This window comes from Microtus oregoni, unplaced genomic scaffold (assembly GCF_018167655.1).
Source record: "Microtus oregoni isolate MIOR12 unplaced genomic scaffold, Mior012 000026F_ref0000081, whole genome shotgun sequence".
Lineage (NCBI taxonomy): Eukaryota > Metazoa > Chordata > Mammalia > Rodentia > Cricetidae > Microtus > Microtus oregoni.
The window spans coordinates 26,750,172-26,771,467 of NW_024543085.1; the positions used below are offsets into that span (position 1 = coordinate 26,750,172).

At 43.6% G+C, this 21,296-nt stretch overlaps 1 long non-coding RNA gene across 2 annotated transcripts in view; it reads left to right on the plus strand.

Moving 5' to 3' along the window:
* LOC121463313 overlaps positions 1-21,296 on the plus strand; it is a 172,248-nt gene that overhangs the window by 131,757 nt on the left and 19,195 nt on the right. For both annotated transcript variants that reach the window (XR_005976425.1, XR_005976427.1), the window contains exon 9: positions 13,702-13,812. This is a non-coding gene — a long non-coding RNA (uncharacterized LOC121463313). The remainder of the gene's footprint in view (positions 1-13,701; positions 13,813-21,296) is intronic.

A 21,296-nucleotide genomic window follows, 5' to 3' on the forward strand; every position in this document is an offset into this window, starting at 1 on the left:
AGAACTGTCTCACCTTTAGGCAAGTTCAGCAGTAATTTTTCTGTGGGTCCTGCATGTCCAGTTCATAGAGCATAATATTAAACAGTCCAGGCAGGAGTAGTTTCTTGCTCAAATGGCCAGCAAACTCCATAAAGATCCTCTTCAATGCCCATTATCCTCTTTAATTGGTGCTGCTAGGAGCAGATGTGTCTCACTGTCATGAAAAGTCCTAAATTCTTAAAGAATTTTTAAATGCCATATTCTGAAATCTTTGAAAGGTTTGAAGACTACCTATCTATCTGAAATATATCTCTGTACATCTAGAAAACCTAGATAACATGACTATAAGCTTGACTATTACAGATGACTATCTATTAACCTGTACTTCTTAATTATACATTACATTTTTAAAGGAGCTACACAAACACAATACTGTAAATCAAGAGAAGAAATACACATATAACAAAATTGACCTTAAATTTATATCAATAAACCAAGATCCATACTAATGCAAATCTCTATAGCATATCCCCCTTAAAATGTAAGCAAGCACTTAGAAGCAATATTTGAGGAATTTGGGCATAGTTCTTTCCAAACTGCTTCCTGCTTTTTGTTGGACAAAGTAACTTTTGGGGGTATTTGTGGTGAACTTTCAGGGGTCTTGATCTGTCAAACCACATTAGCCTGGAAGGAATCCACAGGCTGTCATCTTCTGTAGAAACAAAAGAAGAACCTTTTTTCCAAAGCAACATATCCTTAGACCCAAATTTTGAAGTCAAGATACCATTAAAATATATATGTTGGTTTAGATTAGCAGCCCATACAATGAAATGTCTCTCTGTACTTAGCTCATTCACAGTAAAAAAAAAAAATTAAAAAATATACATAATCCAGACTCTCTCTATATATATATTCCATTTTTGCATGGCTTATTTTTCTTTACTCATTTTAATTATGACTGTCTTTACTCTGTCTCTTAAAGACTTTGTTTTATTTTTTTAAAACCATTTACTTTTTTTAAAATAAATATTTCTTCTCTCTCCCAAGCCTACGTACATTTGTCCAACACTGTGGCCCATTTAGAGGTATTTTCCATCTTAATTTGTCTTTATTGCATATCTGTAATAATTGTCTGACCAGAAGCACTTTTAAAATGGTAAGCAGCTTAGTCTCAGTGGCCCTTGATGCTGGCTCCACCTCTCTCAGGCTTTTATTATGGTGGAGGTAGCTCATCACTGGTTCTGGGACTGCTGGGTGGGAGCTATACTCACCACCTCAACTCTGGGTAGCATCATGCAGCATATAATCCATTTTTATCTGAGTAAAAGTTAAATTTTCCATGCAGTACACTGCGTGGCTTGGAAATATCTCTGTATATGATGGTAGGAATCCACCATGCTCTCCTGCTTGTGCACTGCTAGCCGACCCCATCCAGCTGCCTGCCTAGGCAGGGAACACTGAGCCTCAGGCATGGTCCCAGCTACTTTCTCCAGACCCTGAGTGGGCACAAAAACATCCAGACCCTGAGTGGGCACAAAAACATCCAGACCCTAAGTGAGTAGAGGGCATCAGTCCCAAAAGTTTCAGACCACATTAGTGTGCCAATCTGTTGTCAGAGGCCACTTGTTTGTTTCTGGTTGCCCAGACCCAAAATAATCACACAGAAACTATATTATTTGTAATACTGTTTGGCCAATAGTGTAAGTGTATTACTAGCTAGCTCTTATATCTTAAATTAACCCATTTCTATTATTCTGTGTATTGCCATGTGGTTGTGGCCTACTGGTAAGGTTTCATCCATCTGGAGTCTGTCTCTTGCATCTGTCTCCTGCAGCACCTCCATGGCTTCTCTTTGACTCCACCTATTCTCTCTCTACATTTCTGTCCAGATTTCCAGTCTGGCTTTACTCTGTTAAGCCATTGGCTGAAAGCATCTTTTTTATTAACCAATCAAATAAAACATATTCACAGCATAGATCACCTCCACATCACACCACCAGTAAGAGTAGTAGTAGTAGTAGTGACTGGAGAGATTGCTCAGTGGATAAGAGCGCTGGCTGCTCGTCCAGAGGACCAGGGTTCAATTCTCAGCACCCACATAGCAGCTCACAACTGTCTGTAACTCTAATTCCAGGGGAGCCGACACCCTCATACAGACATGCATACAAACAAAACACCAATGCCCAAAAATAAAAATAAATAATTAAGAATAGTAATAATAAATGAAGGGAATATAAAAGAAAGATTATAGATGTAGAAGGAAGGCCAACTAGAATTTAGTTTTCAGTAAGCAGATGTGGGCAATTTACCTAACATCTCTGAACCTCAGTTTATTCATCTATAAAGTAAGGCAAATACTTTCTATTTTGTGATGATTTCAACCAATGTACATTATTCATTAATTCAATGCCTACAATAATAATTTTTTATAAATGTAATTTATTTATAGATAAAAATCTATACTTTAACCTCTTGAGTGTGTGTGTGTGTGTGTGTGTGTGTGTGTGTGAGTGATGAATCTGATCATTGAAAACAGAAGTTGAAAAAGACATAGGCTATACATGGCCATACTGATTTCCTTTGTCAAGTCAGGTGTAGTGATACTTATCAGTGATCTTAACACTGAGGAGGTTGAGGCAAGATACCCCCAGTTCAAGGCCAGCACGAAGTACATAACAAAACTCTGAATCCAAAAAAGATTCTTTTTAAATTTCATGTGTAGACCCAGGGCTCCAGTTAGGAAGCCCCGCACCCTCTTTTTTGACAGAAGGACCTTATGCTGGGGAAGACAGTTCTACTGATCACATTGCCTTTGCTGACACTCACCTGTTCCGTGACTTGATCCCTTTGTGAGCTTTTTGGTATTGTAACATTTATTTATTATTGTGTGTGAGTGTGTGTGACATAAGGGTACATGCTGTGGTGTAGATGAGGAAATCAGGACAACTTTGTGGAGTTGATTTTTCCCTTCTAACTTTACATGGGTTCTGGGGACCCAAATCAGATTGGGGAGGCTTGTGTAGAAAATGCTTTAATCCACTGAAGCATCTTGTTACCGCCTCACTGTCCCCCCCCCCCCCACACACACACACACTACCCCTGATTTAAGACAAGCTTTTATTGCCTAGGCCGGCCTTGAACTCAAGACATTCATTCCGACATTCATTCCTCCCGTGCCAGCCTGTCAAGTGCTGGAATGATAAGCGTGAGCCTCGGGCTCTCTGTGTGATGTTGACCCAGCCCTAGTGATGAGCTCTGCCTGGGTATGGATAGAGACTTGGGATTTGGAGTGGAAAGAAAACAGAATGGAGGCTGGGCAGTGGTGATGGTCACTTTTAATCCCAGCACTTGGGAGGCAGAAGCAGGTAGTTCTCTGTGAGTTTGAGGCCAGCCTGGTCTACAGAGTGAGTTCCAGGACAGCTAGGGCTGTTACCCAGAGAAACCCTGTCTCGAAAAACAAAACTAAAAGAAAAGAGGATGGAGATGAAGTCCATGTCACAAGAGAGGAACGCTGGAGCCTAAGTTTTTAGCCTCGGGACATGAAGCCACAGACCTGTTTCCCATTGTCCCCTTCTGTCTCAAGGGACTCTTCAAAGTGTTTGCTGCTGCATCTCTTACCTCATCTCCCGCCTCTTCACCGCCCCCCACCCCCACCCCGCCACAGCTATCTCCAAGTTTTTTCCTCTCTCTAGACTCACTAGAGAGATAAAGGCCGGTTACCACCTTCCTGTCAGTGGCCCAGGTTAGCAATGAAGAACCAGGAGCTCTCTAGTAGTCTCTGGAAGCCTAGTGACTGCCCCCTGCTAAACGTTCGCTAGAGCATCATTACAGAGATGGCTCCTAGAGTCCGGTTTTCAGCTTAGTGTTTGACGGTGCAGGCCGAATGGATTTGGAGCCTGTATTCTGATGTAAGCCGAATTTATCCTTTATTATTTGAAAGACTCTAACAAGTTTGGTTTTTTTTAATGTTTTCCCGTCAGCACATTATTATTTATTGTTCGTAATACCTTGGGGCTCCTCGAAGACAGTCTTAAATTTCAACGTTGGCAAGTAAACAAATGTTTCCTAATAACATCTTCAGGCAAGCACCCAAAGGTCTCATTTTCAACATGATGTTTGGGTCCCCCTAATTGTCCTTTAGGATTGTGCCTAACCACATTTTATAATCACCAAAAAAAGAAACTCTTAGACATAACGTTGCTTCACAATTTATTTGTTCTTCTTAATCACCCTGTGCAGACAAAATAAAAAACAAAGGCAGAGACAAGTAGGTTTAAATACGGCATCATTTGAACTCTAAAGAGATGAGCTCGCATAGGCTGTGTTGGGGATTCACATGACAGCTGTTCAGAGGCAGCTTCTCCCTGTTCCCAAGAGCGTGTGTCCAGAGGGGCAGTCCGTGGGTTGGGTGGAGAAACACAGGTAGTCTGTGTGGTCCCATAGGAACATCCATGGCTTCCAATTTTTCTATTACAATTTACTGAATCTGCTAGAAAGTATCTTTAATGTTGAGGTTGGTGCTGAATACCCTCTTTTAGAAAAAAAGGAGATTTATTTTATGTGTATGGTGTTTTGCCTGCGTGTTTGTAAGTGCACTGTGTGCATACCTGGTACCCATGGAGGCCAGAAGGTGCGCAGATTCCCTGGAAAGGGAGTCATATAGGATAGTACATTGCCTTGTGGGTGCTGGGAACACCCAGGTCCTCTGCAAGAGCGGCAAGTGCTCTTAACTAGAGGCATCTCCAGACCCCTGAGATCTTCATCTGTCTTCCTCACCTGGGACTCCAGAGATTATTTACCTCTCTTCCTCTGTGACCAAGAGGAAGGCTGCACAGGCAACCTTTATAATGACAAGGCAAGGAGATTGGCACCCATTACTGTTTAGTCACGAAAAGGTGGCCCATGGTGCTCAGCCTCCAGAGGCTGGGAAGGATGGGCTAGAGCTGTGTGCCCAGCTCAAGGGTTTCTGCCGCAGAGGCTCCCGCAAGCAAGCGCAGTCTTGCCTTACGTCACCAAACGTGTACAGAGTAGCGTGCTTCCCTATTCGATTCCTTCATGCCCAGACCTTCCACTTGTCTCTCGGCTAATTTAGGGGAAAAAAAATCCATCTTTTCACATCAGTATCTATCTCACGATCCCCGTGAGTCAGTTCACGCGGGAGCTTGTTTGTTTTTACATACGTCTCTCTAGAGTTTCCAGATACCCTGATGACGATGATACAGAGGTGTGGACTGTACACTGTCCTGGCGCTTGCTCCTTGCCTGCCTTGCCTGATGGTTCCCATGGTAACGCTGGCTTGAGCTCTGCGTGAAGCCACATGGATTATCTAACTAAATGATCACATGAGACCTCTGAGATTATAAATGTGTTATGAGCATTTAAAGAAAGGCTTTGCTACCAGTGTTAGCCCATTGGTGCTGCCGTAACAGCAGCTGTGGGTGAGTAGTTGAAACACAACAGACACTTGTGTCTCACCATTTTGGAAGCAGAAAAACTAGCAGCTTTGGTGTCTGCTGAGGGCTGCTTTCTGTTTCATGGACCGGACCCTCTCACTGGGTCCACATGTGGCCCAAGAGGTAAGAGGGTCCCTTTGGGACCATTCTTAGGGGCTCTGGACCTGTTTGCTAATCACTTCCCCAAGTCCCATTTCTAAATCATTGTAAGGATCAGATTTTGATGTATGAATTTGAGAGAGATATAACCTTCAGGCCATTGCAACACCTCTTCAAAAAAAAATATTTTAACAGTGTTTTGAAAGCTCTGATAGGAAGATTGTGAGTTTGAGGCTAGTCTGGGCTCCAGAAGCCATACCCTGTCTCAAAAAAGAAAAGGTTTTGTTTTTTAATCAATCGACATACTTTCTGTAGTTGTCACGGTTCCATCATCATCTGCAACCTTTCTTCCTGTTCCTCTCATTAGCTGGGTTACAAAGGCCGGTTCATCGCGCCGCCATTGTGGAGACATCTGTTCATCCTTGCTTACTCGCACTGAGGTTTCCAGGTCCTCAAGCAATGCTTGTTCGTTTCTTACAGAAAGGAGGTCATGCCATAGACTGTGAGAGCCGACACTCACAGGTCTGGCTGTACAACTATGAGCTGTTTTTCTAGTGTTGGAGACTTTTGCTGGTTAGTCTAGACTTGGCTTTTCTGATCGAGTTAGGCCTTTATGTGGCTCATGGGGTTAAGAGTATAATCTTTGTGAATCTATACATTCATTTCTTTATGCATTTAGCCATACCAAAATATTTATTGATTACCTTTTGTAGACAGTGTGTTAGGTACTGGAGACAGGACAAAGAATAATAGGTGTAAGGTCTTTGCCCCATGGAGCTTATGAGAAAAACATATTCTAAATAAATAAATAATGCTAAATATTAACTGTAATTGTTATGCTGGTATGGCAAACATTTTCTTCCTAAACTTGTTTAATATTGAATAATTATTTTCTTTCAAGTGAGTCTGTTCCATAAAAACTAGCTTTTTTTCCGTAGTATGATTATTCATTGCTGCTTCTAGTCGTTGAAACCATTCATTGATTCAATCAATCAATATTAAACTACTTATCAGGATCCTTGCTAAGCTTTCAGAGTACAAACATGAAATGACAAGATTCCTATCTTCGAGAGTCACAGTGTGTTTGATTGCATGCTGTATTTGTTATGAAACTTCTATTGGGACATATACAATGGAAGCAATTTAAAGAAGGAAGGTTTTGTTGACTCAAAATGAGGGTGAGCATGAAGTGGCTGGCCACATCATTCACAGTCAGGAAGCAGAGAAAGGGGAATTGCAATGCTCTGCCCACTTTCCCCTTTTTATGCAGTCCAAGATTCCAGCTCGTGATATGGTACCATTCACATTTAGGGTAAGTTTTCCCACTCCAAAGAAACTTTTCTGGAAGACACACCCAGATATTTGTCTTCTAGGTAATCATAAACTCAGTCAGCTTGATAATGAAGGTTAAACATAATCAGTCTCTCCCATGTTTCCTTGATACCCTCAAATATCAATTTGTCTCAATATTCTATCTCTGGTTCTGAAATCTCATTTTCATCTCATAATGCGAAAGTCATTTAGTCTATCTCTAGAACTCCCCCATCTTCAATAGTCCAAACGCTGTTTAAAAGTCCAAAATCCAAAGACCTTTCTAAGATTGGAGGCAAATGTTTTAACTGTGAGCACCACAAAACAAAATCAAATGACATACTTCTGTTACAAAATTGCAGAGTAAATGTTCCCATTCTGAAAGTGAAGCATAGGGTCACAGCAAGGAAAGACTGGACCCAAGTAATATTGGTACTTAGCAGGGCAAACATCAAACCTGAAACTCCATGTCTGACATTGTGGGTTTCTGACAAAATCTTCTGTGCTCCAAGGGCCTTGAACAGCCTCTCTGCAGAAAGCACACGTGACCTCTCTTTTGGCTGGCTCCATTTCTATGGTGGCTGTCCCATGGTCTTAGCATCTCCAACATCCTGAGGTCTCCACTGCAACTTGGGCTTCTTCACCTTCATGAGATGACCTTGCACAACCTCCTTGCAGGGACTCTAACGCTACTACACATTGACCTCAGTGGCTTTCTGGAACCTTGGTGCAAGCTTCCATGGCCCTGTAGCTTTTATATTTTGCATGTGTGGAACCTAAACCATGTGCATAGCCCAGAAACTTGAGATAAAGTCTGGCTACCCATGATCACGTGTGCAGTGCTTCTTCATGCCTTGGTGGCTGGACCAGAGAAAACACTTCCCTTGGAGTTGTTTCCGGCAGAGACTCCTTTACTGGTATTCTTAGTTCAGGCTCTCCATTAAAATTAGTTTGCATTTTCACAAATTGGAACCTCCTATAAGTGGGACTTGGTCCTCAGAACACGATTTTTATTGTCATAGTGCAGAGCACAAGGTTTCTTTTCAGCGGTACCAATTAAACAATGCTTTCTCTGCACCCACATTGCCTGCAACTTTAAACCTATGCACACAGCACACACCAGTCCTGCACACTGCTCCTTCCTCTGTGCACAGCACTTACACACCAGCCCTGTACACTGCTCCTCTGTGCACAGCACTTACACACCAGCCCTGTACACTGCTCCTTCCTCTGTGCACAGCACTTACACACCAGCCCTGCACACTGCTCCTTCCTCTGTGCACAGCACTTACACACCAGCCCTGCACACTGCTCCTTCCTCTGTGCACAGCACTTACACACCAGCCCTGCACACTGCTCCTTCCTCTGTGCACAGCACTTACACACCAGCCCTGTACACTGCTCCTCCGCTGTGCACAGCACTTCAACACAGTGGAGACCAGCTGCTGTGCCTGCGTTTTCAGTTCCCTAATGAAGACGTTGGGGATTTGGAGGCAGGGTATTTTCCATGGAAGGCCATCTTTTCTGTAATTCCTCATCTGGCTTGAACCACTATTTTGGAAAAGTGCCATTTTTTTCAACATCATATTTCCCTGGGGGTCATTCGGGGATGTGCTTAGTGGCCTGCGGGGTGCCCTTGTACTTTGTGAGTTTTCGCTGGGAAGATGAGAAGAAAGTAGCAGTGGTTTGAGATTCTGTAAACACTGCCTGGTCCCTTGGCAGCTGGGTATGTGCTGGCTCACTGGAAAGGGCTGTGGTTCAGCTGGCCAGCTGACTGTCTTTAGGGGTCAGAGTCCTCTTCGCTCTTCTGTTTCAAAGGTCAGCCAGCTAAATTTCACTATCATTTTCTGTTCATCAGCTCACTATCCATGACTTTTATGTATGGTTAGATTAATCCATTATTTGTTTAAGTTATTTCAATCCATATGCAGTAGGACATGTATTTGTTTTCTTAACAGGAGTTAAGGGACCGCTGTCCTGATGCCAGCCTCAGAGAAATATGCCACGTGGTTTGATGTAGTAAGACTGGTTAGTACTGCACTGTTTCAGCTGGGGATCCAGAGCACAGGAGAATAGAGGAGGTGAGGTAACTGGTCAAAGTCTCAGACAGACAAGAGTGGTGTCACACTCCTAATCCCAGTACGCGGGAGGTGGAAGATCACCGTGAGTTAGAATCTAGCCTGAGCTACAAAGCAAGATCCAGGCCAGCCTAGGCTACAGAGTAAAATTCTGTCTCAGGGGGAGAAAAACGTCTCTGAGGTAATGGGGGAAAATATATTTCTTAGTATTTAGTGTTTTCTGATCTATAGTTGGATAACCATTGTCTTCTTGTCCTTCTGTCACATTGACTTTGCCTCCCTGGCATGCTGCTCGGTTGAAAGCTTAGATGGTTAGCAATGAAGCTGTGGCATGATGAGGTCTTAAGGAACATAGGGTGGTGTAGGAGGTCCTTCTTTCTATGTGTTGCTTGTATTGGTTAATGAATAAAGAAACTGCCTTGGCCTGGTAGAGGCAGAACTTAGGTAGGCAGAGAAGACAGGACTGAATTCTGGGAGGAAGAAAGTGGAGGGAGAGAACCACCATGGAGCCACCAGAGTCAGACATGGTGAATCTTATCCGGTAAGCCACTGCCACGTGGCGATACACAGATTAACAGAAATGGGTTAAATTAAGATGTAAGAATTAGCCAATAAGAAACTAGAGCTAATGGACCAAGCAGTAATTTAATTAATGCAGTTTCTGTGTGATTTTGGGGGGGGGGGGCTAAGCAAGCTGGGTGTCTGGGATGAACAAGTGGGCCCTCCTCCTACAATAGGGTTGTTGCCTCAATCCCCGAGAATACATCAGTGGCCAAGGACAAGATCTTAAGCACTAGAAAGTGTTGGGGCGTTCAGATTAGACAGATGTTTGCCCCTCGCTGACTATGAAACCTTAGGCTCATTTCTTCATTTCTCTGAGCCTTCATTTCCTTATTTGTAAGAGGGGAAAATAGCACATGTGGCTGTGGTGTGAGAGGGTTCATCTTGACTGGCAGCTTGACTGGACTGAGAGATGCCCAGACGATGAGTAAAGCGAGCTCCTGGGGGTGTTGGTGAGGGAGTTTCCCGAGGCAGTTTAGATGAGGAGGGTGCCGACTGAACCTAATGGTTTCACCCACTGCGGGCTTCCATTCTGAACAGATTATCCAGTGGTGGAGACCATGGAGGTGGCCCCTTTGTTGGGAGAAATTGCTTGCTGTGGATGTGCCTTTGAAGGGTGTGTCTTGGTCCTAGCCTCCTCCTGTTATTCCTCTCTGCTTCCTGGCTATAACAAGGTTTTCTTCTCCACTTTCTTCCTCTGTGATGTTCTGCCTCACTCTCCAGGGCCCAGAAACAAAGCCGTTAGTCAAGCATGGGCTGAGATCTCTGAAACTGGAATGTGGCATTGTTTTCCCAAGTGGTTTCGTGGGTGCTGTGTCACAGTGAGGAAAATGCTAGCTCAAAGATAACAAATGCCACAGCACATGTGCAGCCCCATCTCAGTGGGACAGAGGAGGCTCCGAAGTCAGTTCCTTTAGAGATACTGAGAAGATCTCATCCGTAGCATCTCTTCCCTGAGCCCCAAACAAGGACTGATGGAGACCAAAACACCACTTCTCTCTTCATCAGTTCCAGTTGCTCTGAGAACATGTCAAAGACCAGGCGTGTGATAAATATGTTCTTGTCTCTCAAGATTGCAAGCGCTGGAAGTCGAGATCAGGGTGCTAGTACAGTCAGGTTCTGGCGAGAATCCTTCCAGGATCTCCCTGGACACTGAGTGCTGGCTTCCCGTGATGTCTTTTCATGGGCTGGAAAGAGCGAGAAAGCTTCCTGTAGAGCCTAAATCCTTCTCATGAGGGACTCCACTCTCAATGACTTATCCGGTTCCCACAGATCCAGTCTCTTAATACCATCTCTGGTGGTTTGAAGGAGAATGTCTCCTACAGGCTCCCATAGTCGAACACTTGGCCCCAAGTTGGTGGTGCTGATCGGAGAGGTGACAGAGTCTTTAGGAGATGGAAGATGTACATCATTGGGGGTGGACTTCGGTGTTTATAGCCTCACCCCCTTTACTATTCCCTCCCCCTTTTTCCTGTATGTGGATGAAACGTGGTCAGCCAGCTCCTGCTCTTATGTCCATGCCATGCCTTCCCAACCGTAATGCACTCTTCATCTCCCTAGAACAAAGGCCAAAAGAAAGTCTTCTTTAAGTTTCTTTTAGTCATGACATTTTGTCATAGCGACAGAAAGTAACCGGCACGTTATCACTTGGCTGGGGGAAGCAGGGGTGGGGTGAGGGTAGCATATCAACACATAGATTAGGGAGGGAGGTGTTATTCAGCCCATACCAACCTTGATTATTGATAGAAAGCAATCGTGAGCTCTAATAGGAATGCCATATTTCATGGCTAGGTAGACAGGCTCCATCACAAGCAACATTTGATCAAGGCAGGCTCGTGCAAGCTGAGGTGGGAAGCAGGGTTAGGGAGAGGGCTGTGCAGAAGAGCAAGGCGATAGTCTTACTGTGAACAGACAGATACAGTGAGCGGGGGAGGTGGAGGTTGGCCAAGCATGGCTGTCTGTTCTTCGCCGGGGCGTCAGTCTGATGTAGCTACTCATCTACAAGAGGAGGAACAAGAAGGAAGGTAGAAGGAGCCAGGAGAGTCACGCCACAGAGAAGAAAATTCCAGAGGCATTTCTCCCCTGACCCTTTTATTTCCTGCTAATTACTTTGCAGAAACTCTGCTCATGGAAGCCACAGGTGCCAGGGCAGCCTCAGAGCACAAAAGGTTTGGGAGCAAAGTATATAGAAAGGGTGAAAATGTCGTCTGAGTCGTTGGCTCAGAGAAGTGTAGACAGCTTGAGTCGGGATAGAAGAGTCTGAGTTCAGAAGCAGAGCTCAGAGGTCTCAAGGGAGGAGGAGCTCGCAGAGACCTGTTCTAAAGAGGAGCTGGAATTCCCAGTCGGTCGTGGAGGCAGGGAGAGTGGGCCACAGATTTCGGGTGGATTTGGATCTGACTCAGGTGCTCTGGAGCCTGTATCTCCTGGAGATGGTTCTCCTTCGTGACACCGGGTTATATACACTCTGCTCCAACCTCCAATCTTTAAAACATAAGCCTATTTTGTGATTATAAAGCTCTCACATGCTCAACATGAAAAATTCAGAAATGCAGAGGAAAGAAGAAAGAAGAAAACAAAAATAACCTATAATCTCATCACACGGGAAAGCTAATGCTAACGCTGACTATATTTCTAGCCAGTCTTTCTCTTATGCATATGATTACATAGATAAGGTGGCTCTGTCTATATGCTTTAATTTCGCATGCTGATTTTTTTTTATACTTAAATGATAATATAATCATTTCCCCCATGTTATTAAGAGTTCTCTGTAATTAAGCATCATTTAAAATGACATTTTCCCCTGGTTTTAAGCACATCTGGACCAATTTCTACCAATTAATGAAAATCCCTAGAGAGACCTTTGTGGGGATTGGTGAATAGGATATTCCCAGAGGTGAGGGCTTTTCAGGGGGCCTGTGCATGCTAACCACTGTGAAGGACTTCTCCCAAAGATGTCTCACATTTCCAGCCGCTGATATCAGGGCGGAGCAGTGGCTGGTGCACAGCACCTTTGCGGTGAAAAGCAAAACCAGCCTGAGCCCATGCATGTGTGAAGCCCCTGTGTTCCCCTCCAGCACTGGTGGGAGAATGATATGCCTTCCTGTCCACCTTGTCACTGTTCGATACTCGAAAGAACCACTATGTTAGCCAGAGGGCTGCCATAACAAGACTCCATAGACTGGGTAGTTTAAATAGCAGAAATCCTTCATGGTTCTAGAAGCTGCCAGTACAAGACCAAAGTGTCAGCAAGCTTGGTTTCTGATTGTGATTTTCTTTTTTAAGCTGCACATTTCTTGCTAAATCCCCATATGGTCTCTCCTAATTTGTTTATTTGGGGGTGCTGGGAGTCTAACCCAGGTCCCTACACAGGCAAGGCAAGTGCTCTACTGTCAAACTCAACCCTGGCCCTGAACATCCTTGTGTTGGATAAGACCCCACACTAAAGGCCTCGTTTTAGCTTAACTATCTCTTAAAAATGCTTATCTGCAAATAGCATTGTTTTCTGAGGTACTGGGGGTTAGGGCTTCAACATGCATTGGCTTGGGAGTGCACAAATCAATCCTTAATCACCGCGGGTCTCCAGCCACAGAGGAGTACTTGGGGGCTCTAGGTTAAGAGAACACAGCCGGGATATGTGATGGTAAACAAACCCTCACCTCCCAGAAAACAGTGCCATTACTGTACATCCCCACTGTCAGGAATATGCGCTTTCCCAGCGTCCATCAGGCCACCAGCAGCGCAGGCACCAATTTCCTGACAGACAGGAGGCCTCAATACTCAGGAAAATTCATGGAACCACTCTAGAACTGGGGCCCAGGAGGGCAAGGTCTGATCTGTGGAGGTCTGAGGGAACAGGCATCTAAGCCACGTACTCTGGAATCCACACTTCTCAAAGGGTGCCTTTATTTGTATTTTTGTGTGTGTTTTTCTATATCTAGGCGCTAGTGTTCGACATTTTTTTTATATGTGGTAATTTACTATGGAGTATTTGTAGTTGGGCCTCAAAGGTACTTTTTTCCCCCTCCGTACCAAAAAGGGCATTCTGAAATGTAAAAGTGAGACCCCATGAGACATTCTCCACCATCAATTTCTAAAAACGTTGGAGTTTCTTCCTCACTTAGGCTGCAGGCTCAGCCACTGAAATGCAGGCGGCAGAGGCGAGCTGCATCCGCGCGGGGCAGTTCCATTCACCGTCTTCCCCTTCCCACTTCGTGTTTTAGGTTACAGCTGCTTCCTCAGTGCCGGCCTCAGAGTGGAGACCATGGGAGCAGCGCCACCGCTGCCGCGGAAGACTTCTGATGGACAAGAGGCACGAATGGCTCCTCGGCTTTGTAAGTCACTGCGATTTTCAGGGTCACTTCTTCCTGGAGCGTACCCATAATTCCCCTGATGGCTTTGCCACTCTAGCATATCATTTCTTTCACAAACGTCAGTAACCCGTCACCTTCCGAGGCTCTGCCTGACTTTTAATGAGAACCGCTGTAGACGTACAAGCACAAGCGTCAGGGTGGGTGCTGACAGTAGGTGAAGTCACTTGCCATCTGCATGACCCGCTTCCGCACCCTGCCGCTTTCCTCACTTGCTTCACAGTCCTGCTGCCCTGGCTTCGTACCCTGGCTCTTTAAGCCAACAAGGAAGGTCAGACACCAAGTGGCTATTGTGTTTGTACTCAACGGGCATTCATTAACTACGTTCTCGTGCACTACTGAACATGGGGGAGAAAGTTACTACATTATTATCAACGGATGATAGATCTGCCCGTTCTTTCTCTTACTTGAGGAGGACTGTTATTTAGTATTTTTCTTTCTCTTTTTCCTTCATTGTTTTCTTTATAACTGAGATAATCTCAGTAATAATTATAGCTCCTGGTCTGGGATGTAAGTCAATGAGAGAGACAATTTTCAGGTATGCTCTACCATACATTCAATTTCCAGACCCCCAAGCTCTCTAAAAGAAAGGAAAAAAAATGTAACAACTATAGCTACTACTTACTGACTTTATTTAAAGAGGAACCAAATCCTGGGGGCTTAGAATGCCAAGCTTGTTCACCCTCCAAGAAGGGACTCAATCATTCATTTTCCAGGGAAAATAGCTCATTTCGGGTGATTGTTATCCTCAGGTGGGCCACCTTAAGTATAGGTTAATGGTGGTGTGGAATTCGTGTCCATTGAATATCTGTAACGAGCTGTGTTTTGCATGCATGATTATTTATGGGCTAGGTACAATTATTATTAGGTCGTTTTGTCACTAGAAAATGAAGATTTAGAGAGATTAAGGGAAGCTTGGTGACTAGCCACCTTCCATTCGTGCAACATACAACAAACATTATTGCATGCTTACTGCATGTCAGGCACTGTCACCGATGTAAGTGGCAGCCATAGCTAACTCAGGTAAGGTTTCTGTTCTCATGGAGCCTGTACTCTTGTGAGAGACAAACAAGGGAACAGCAAACTCAAAGACAGTATCATTTCAGATAGTGACTCATGCTACAGGAAAAACAAGACAGGGTTACTGCTAGTTGTATTAGTTACTGTTCTGTTGCTACGACAAATACCATGACCAAGGCAACCTACAAAAGAAAGCATGTAACTGGGCTGCATGGTTTCAGAGGATCAATGGTACAACAAAGACTTGGCTGCAGGTATAGCTTGCTCAGAGCTCACATCTTAGTCTGCAAGCAGGAGGCAGAGAACTCACTGGGAATGGCACAAGTCTTTTGAAACCTCAATGCCTGCCCCCCTGATATAATTCCTTCAACAAGGCCACACCTCCTAATCCTCCCCAAACAGCCACCAACTAAGAACCAAATATTTGAGTACCCAAGATTTATGGGGGACAGCTCATTCAAGCCACCACCATAGTGATGATCAGGAAGGGGACAACCACCCAATGGACAGAGAATGAAGGAGACCTAAATGATGAGAAGTTGATTGTCACGGTTTGAATGAGAATGTCCGTAGAGGCTCAGATATTCGAATACGTGTCTGCTAAGTTGGTGGCATTGTTTAGGTAGGTTTAGGAGGTGTGGCCTTGCTGGAGGAAGTATGTCACTGGGTGGGTGGGTGGGGGTGAGATTTTAAAGCCACAAGCCATTCCCAGTTTATGAATGCTTCCTGCTTATGGTTAGAGATATGAGTTCTCGGCTCTTGCTCCATCCATGTTTGTCATCTATGGCTATGATTCCCTCATGAGATTCTTTTTTTTTCTTTCATATGTGCATTCTTTTGTTGTTGTTTATTTTTTTTTTTAGTTGTTGAAAAAAATTTCTGCCTCCTCCCAGTTTCCCATTTCCCTCCCCCTCCTCCCACACATCGTCCCCTCCCCCAACTCCCAACTCCCCTCCCCCTCTCCCTACTTCTCTCCCCCTCCCCCCACTCCATTCCCCCTCCCTCTCAAGACTGAAGAGCAGTCCAGATTCCCTGCCCTGTGGAAAGTCCAAGGTCCTCCCACTTCTATCCAGGTCCAGGAAGGTGAGCGTCCAAACAGGCTAGGCTACCACAAAGCCAGTTCATGCATTAGGATCGAAACCTAGTGCCATTGTCCTTGGCTTCTCATCAAGCATGGGATGAGTCCGGACTCTCTGAACATGGTGGACAATGAAGGCTGATGAGAAGCCTCATGAGATTCTTATCACTTTGGAACTGTAAGCCCAAACAAACTCTCTTCTGGAAGTTGCCTTGGTCATGGTGTTTTATCACAGCAATAGAAAAGTAGCTAAGACCATGACAATACAAATACTCAATGAGGCTACAAATGTAAGGGGCAGGAACAGTAATTGACCTTCAACGCACAACTGGGTTATCTAGTTTTGACTTTTTTTATAGCTATTGAGGTAATATTTGACATACTATAAGAGCTGCCTATTTAAATGTACAGCTCATTGTTTTAAAGGTATTTTCAGACTGGTACGTCTATCTCAACTACCCAATCCAAGACAATTTCCAGACCTGTGAAGAAGCCTTGTATTCACAGATGTCATGACTCACACCAGTCCCTACCCTTGGGGAGCCACTAATCTACTACTGTCTGCCTCTCTGGATTTGCACATTGCGAAGCTATGGCATGGCTAGTTCCTAACGTGTCATCTTCCATGACCAATTTCCTTCATTTAGCATAGTGTTTTCATAGTTTCCCCCATTTGTAGTACTTACCAGTATGTCTGTTTTTATACGGTTATAGCAGATTTTGATTATCCATTCATCAATTTATAAACATGGATTGCTTTTTCTTTATGTCTATTATACATAATGCTGTTATGAACATTTACATACAAATATTTGTACATAATACAAATGTACACATTTTTATTTCTCTTGGTGTATATATATCTACACACACACACACACACACACACACACGTACATCTAGGAAAGAATTTCCAAGTAGCTATGTAGTTCAGCCTTTTCAGGACTCAGGACTCAGCATTATATAAAGATTTCAGTTTCTTTATAGTCTCACTAACAAGGGACATTCTTGTGGGTGTGAAGATTATGTTTGGGGTTTTGACTTGTGCTTTCCTAATAAAAGCCATGTCTGCATGGGCCAATTGTATCAATTTTTCTGATAAATGATAAATGTTTATTCAGATTTCTTGCTGATGTTTTTCATTGGGTTATTATTTTTTTTTCTGAGACAAAGTTTCTCTACATAACAGTCCTGGCTGTCCTGGAACTCGTTCTGTAGACCAGGCTGGCCTCAAACTCACAGAGAATCCACCTGTCTCTGCCTCCTGAGTGCTGAGGTTAAAGGTGTGCATCGCTACTGCCTGGGTCATTGGGTTATTCTTTTATGATAAAGTTTTGACAGGTTTTCTATACTCTGGATATAAGGTCCTTGCCATATATCTGCAAAGGCTTATCTGTAATTCTGTAATTTGCCCTTTTATTTTCTTGATCGTGTTCTTTGAAACACAACAGTGTTTTTTTAAATTATTCTCTGTTGTCAGAGGCTGTTTGTTTGTTCTCAGATGCCCTGACCTGAAATATTCACACAGAAACTGTATTAATTACAATACTGCTTGGCCAAAGCCTCTAGCATATTCCTAGCAAGCTCTTTTTTTACATCTTAAATTAACCCATTTCTTGGGACCTCCTGAGACTGAGAAGCTTCTGTAAAGCAAAGGACACTGTCACTAAGACAGAAAGGCAACCCACTGACTGGGAGAAGATCTTCACCAACCCCGCAACTGACAAAGGTCTGATCTCCAAAATATATAAAGAACTCAAGAAACTAGACCGTAAAAGGCTAATCAACCCAATTATAAAATGGGGCACTGAGCAGAGAATTCTCAACAGAAGAAGTTCAAATGGCCAAAAGACACTTAAGGTCATGTTCAACTTCCTTAGCGATCAGGGAAATGCAAATCAAGACAACTTTAAGATACCTAATCTTACACCTGTCAGAATGGCTAAAATAAAAAACACCAATGATAGCCTTTGCTGCAGAGGTTGTGGAGAAAGGGGTACACTCATCCATTGCTGGTGGGAATGCAAACTTGTGCAACCACTTTGGAAAGCAGTGTGGCGGTTTCTCAGGAAATTCGGGATCAACCTACCCCTGGACCCAGCAATACCACTCTTGGGAATATACCCAAGAGAGGCCTTATCATACAACAAAAGTATATGCTCTACTATGTTCATAGCAGCATTGTTTGTAATAGCCAGAACCTGGAAACAACCTAGATGCCCTTCAATGGAAGAATGGATGAAGAAAGTATGGAATATATACATATTAGAGTACTACTCAGCAGTAAAAAACAAGGACTTCTTGAATTTTGCATGCAAATGGATGGAAATAGAAAACACTATCCTGAGTGAGGTAAGCCAGACCCAAAAAGAGGAACATGGGATGTACTCACTCATAATTGGTTTCTAGCCATAAATAAAGGACATTGAGCCTATAATTCATGATCCTAGAGAAGCTAAATAAGAAGGAGAACCCAAAGAAAAACATATAGGCATCCTCCTGAATATTAACCTTCATCAGGTGATGAAAGGAGACAGAGACAGAGACCCACATTGAAGCACCGGACAGAATTCTTAAGGTCCAAATCAGAAGCAGAAGGAGAGAGAGCACGAGCAAGGAACTCAGGACCACGAGGGGTACACCCACACACTGAGACAATGGGGATGTTCTATCAGGAACTCACCAAGGCCAGCTGGCCTGGGTCTGAAAAAGCCTGGGATAAAACCAGACTCGCTGAACATAGCGGACAATAAGGACTACTGAGAACTCAAGAACAATGGCAATGGATTTTTGATCCTACTGCACGTACTGGCTTTGTGGGAGCCTAGGCAGTTTGGATGCTCACCTTACTAGACCTGAATGGAGGTGGGTGGTCCTTGGACTTTCCACAGGGCAGGGAAATCTGATTGCTCTTTGGGCTGACGAGGGACGGGGACTTGTTTGGGGGAGGGGGAGGGAAATGGGAGGCGGTGGCGGGGAAGAGACAGAAATCTTTAATAAATAAATAAATTAAATAATAATTTAAAAAAATCAATAAAACAAAGAGCTGGGTCTTGGAACAGAAAAAAAATTAACCCATTTCTATTAATCTGTGTATCACCACATGGCTGTGGCTTACAGGCAAGGTTCGGCACATCTGTCTACGGTGGTGGCTACATGGCTCTGCCTACCCTCTCTGTATATCTTTTCCAGCCTGACTATATTCTGTTAAGCCTTTGGCTGACAGCAGCTTCTTTATTCATTAACCAATAAAAGCAACACATATACAGAAGGACCTCCCTCACCAGTTCTTTGTGTTTATCTATGTGGGAGCACACCATGGTACATGCATGGGGGTCAGAAGACAACCTCTGGGAATTAGTTCTCTTTGTCCACTGTGGGCTCTGAGGATTGAAGGGAGGTTATTAGGCTTACACACCAAGTCTGTTTATTTTTCCCCTTGAACTATCTCACTGGCCCATGAAGCAGAAAATTTTTTACTTTTAAAATCCAATTAGTCCATTTTTTAAATTCTTGACACTTTGGTTTTAAATTCCCTTTTTGCAAGGTTTTGCAAAGATTTTTACAAGATTCCCTTGCACCTTTGCTTCGTCTCGGAGATATTTATTTATTTGGCTGTGGATTGAGCCCAGGGCCTCCCACATGCTAGACACATGTTTTATCACTGAGCTGTATCTCTATCCTAGGAAGAAATTTTAGTTTTATGCCAAGCACAGTAGGACACACCTGTAATCTCAGCACTCAGAAGACAGGGACAGGAGATCATCGCATTTCAGAGCCAATCTCTTCCACATAGCAAGTTCCAAGCCAGCCAGGCTACATAGTAAGACACCATAGAAAAAAAACATAGAAAGAAAAGTATCATTTTAATTCTTACATTTAGGTCAACGATTCACGGTGAAATAGTACTTTATTAATTTTTCAATTAGAGTCCAAATCAATGGGTTTCATTGTGACATTTTCACGCATACATTCTGTACTTTAAATAGCATTGGGGGGAAGAGTGTAATGCAGAGAGTCCCACTTTACTCTTGCATGTAGATAATCAGCTGTCCCAGCACCATTTTTTTGAAAAAATAGTTTTAACTGGGCCCACACCACGTGACCTGTAATCCTAGCTGCTCCTGAGGCAGAAATATTGCAAGCTCAAGACCAGCCCAGGATACAGAAGGAGTTCGAAGCCAGCAGATAATTTAGTGGCATTCCATGTCCAAATAAATGGTGAAACCGAAGAACAAGGGTATAGCTCAGAGGTAGAGCGCTTACCTTGCACAGAGGAGGCTCAGACCCAGGGCCAAAGCCCAATAAACAAGCAAAACCCAACATATTTCCCCTATTAAGTCGCTTTGGCACCTTGTCTAAAACTGACCATAATGTGGATTTATCTCGATACCATCAATTTTTGCTGGTTTCTGTAGGTACCCTCATACCTTATATCACATTATATAGGCTTTGAAATACTCATCTTCCATCTTTGTTCTTTTTTCAAGGCTACTGTGCCTATTCTCAGCTATTCTTCCATATGACTTTTATCCAGCCTGTCAGTGTCTGCAAAAGAAAAGATGTTGAAATTTTGATAGGAATTGCAATGGATATCATTACTAGCTTATAAAAGTACAATTGATTTTGCACATTTATTTCATCTCCTAACGCATTTCTGAACTTGATGTACTTTTAAATATAATTCGTTACTGCTTACTCACTGAGGCACCGTGTTAGACACTATAGGACATCCAGAGATGGCCTAAGATGCTTATAACATAGGTAAAGCTTACTGGATTCAACAGTGGCCACGCCTGGAACAAACAGGGACGTATGGAATTGCCAAATGAGTATTAGAGAAAGTTAGACTTCTGAAAAGACAATTCAGAGCTGGAGCAGCCTGGAAGAGACTGAGTAGGAAGGAAGGGAAGGAGGGTTAAAGGTTGGCCATGCCTTCCTTCCACCTCCCCTTTCTCCTTCCTTTTTTTTTTTTTTTTTTTTTGCTTTATTTTCTCCAGCCCACTTTCTCTGGAAACACTGGTAGAACATACCCAGAGGTGGCTGCTGTTTCTCAAGCCTGGCCGATCATCAGAATTTCTTGGAAAGCCTTTTAAAGTACAGATCCCAGGCTCCCCGGTCCAGGGCTGCTCTGTCATGCTCTCAGATGAGGAGGCATGGACAACCGCGCTAAACATTTTTATCTAATTTTCTGCCAATGTTGGGAATTTCTGGGTATGGTTATAATTATATTCACACATGGTCTAGTATCTCTCTCCGTCTACTGTATCTCCAGTGTTTTCCAGGACTCTCTGGAGTGCAGGTCACAAGGGTATCTGGGTAAGTGAACCTGTCTGGCTTCTCCACTAAC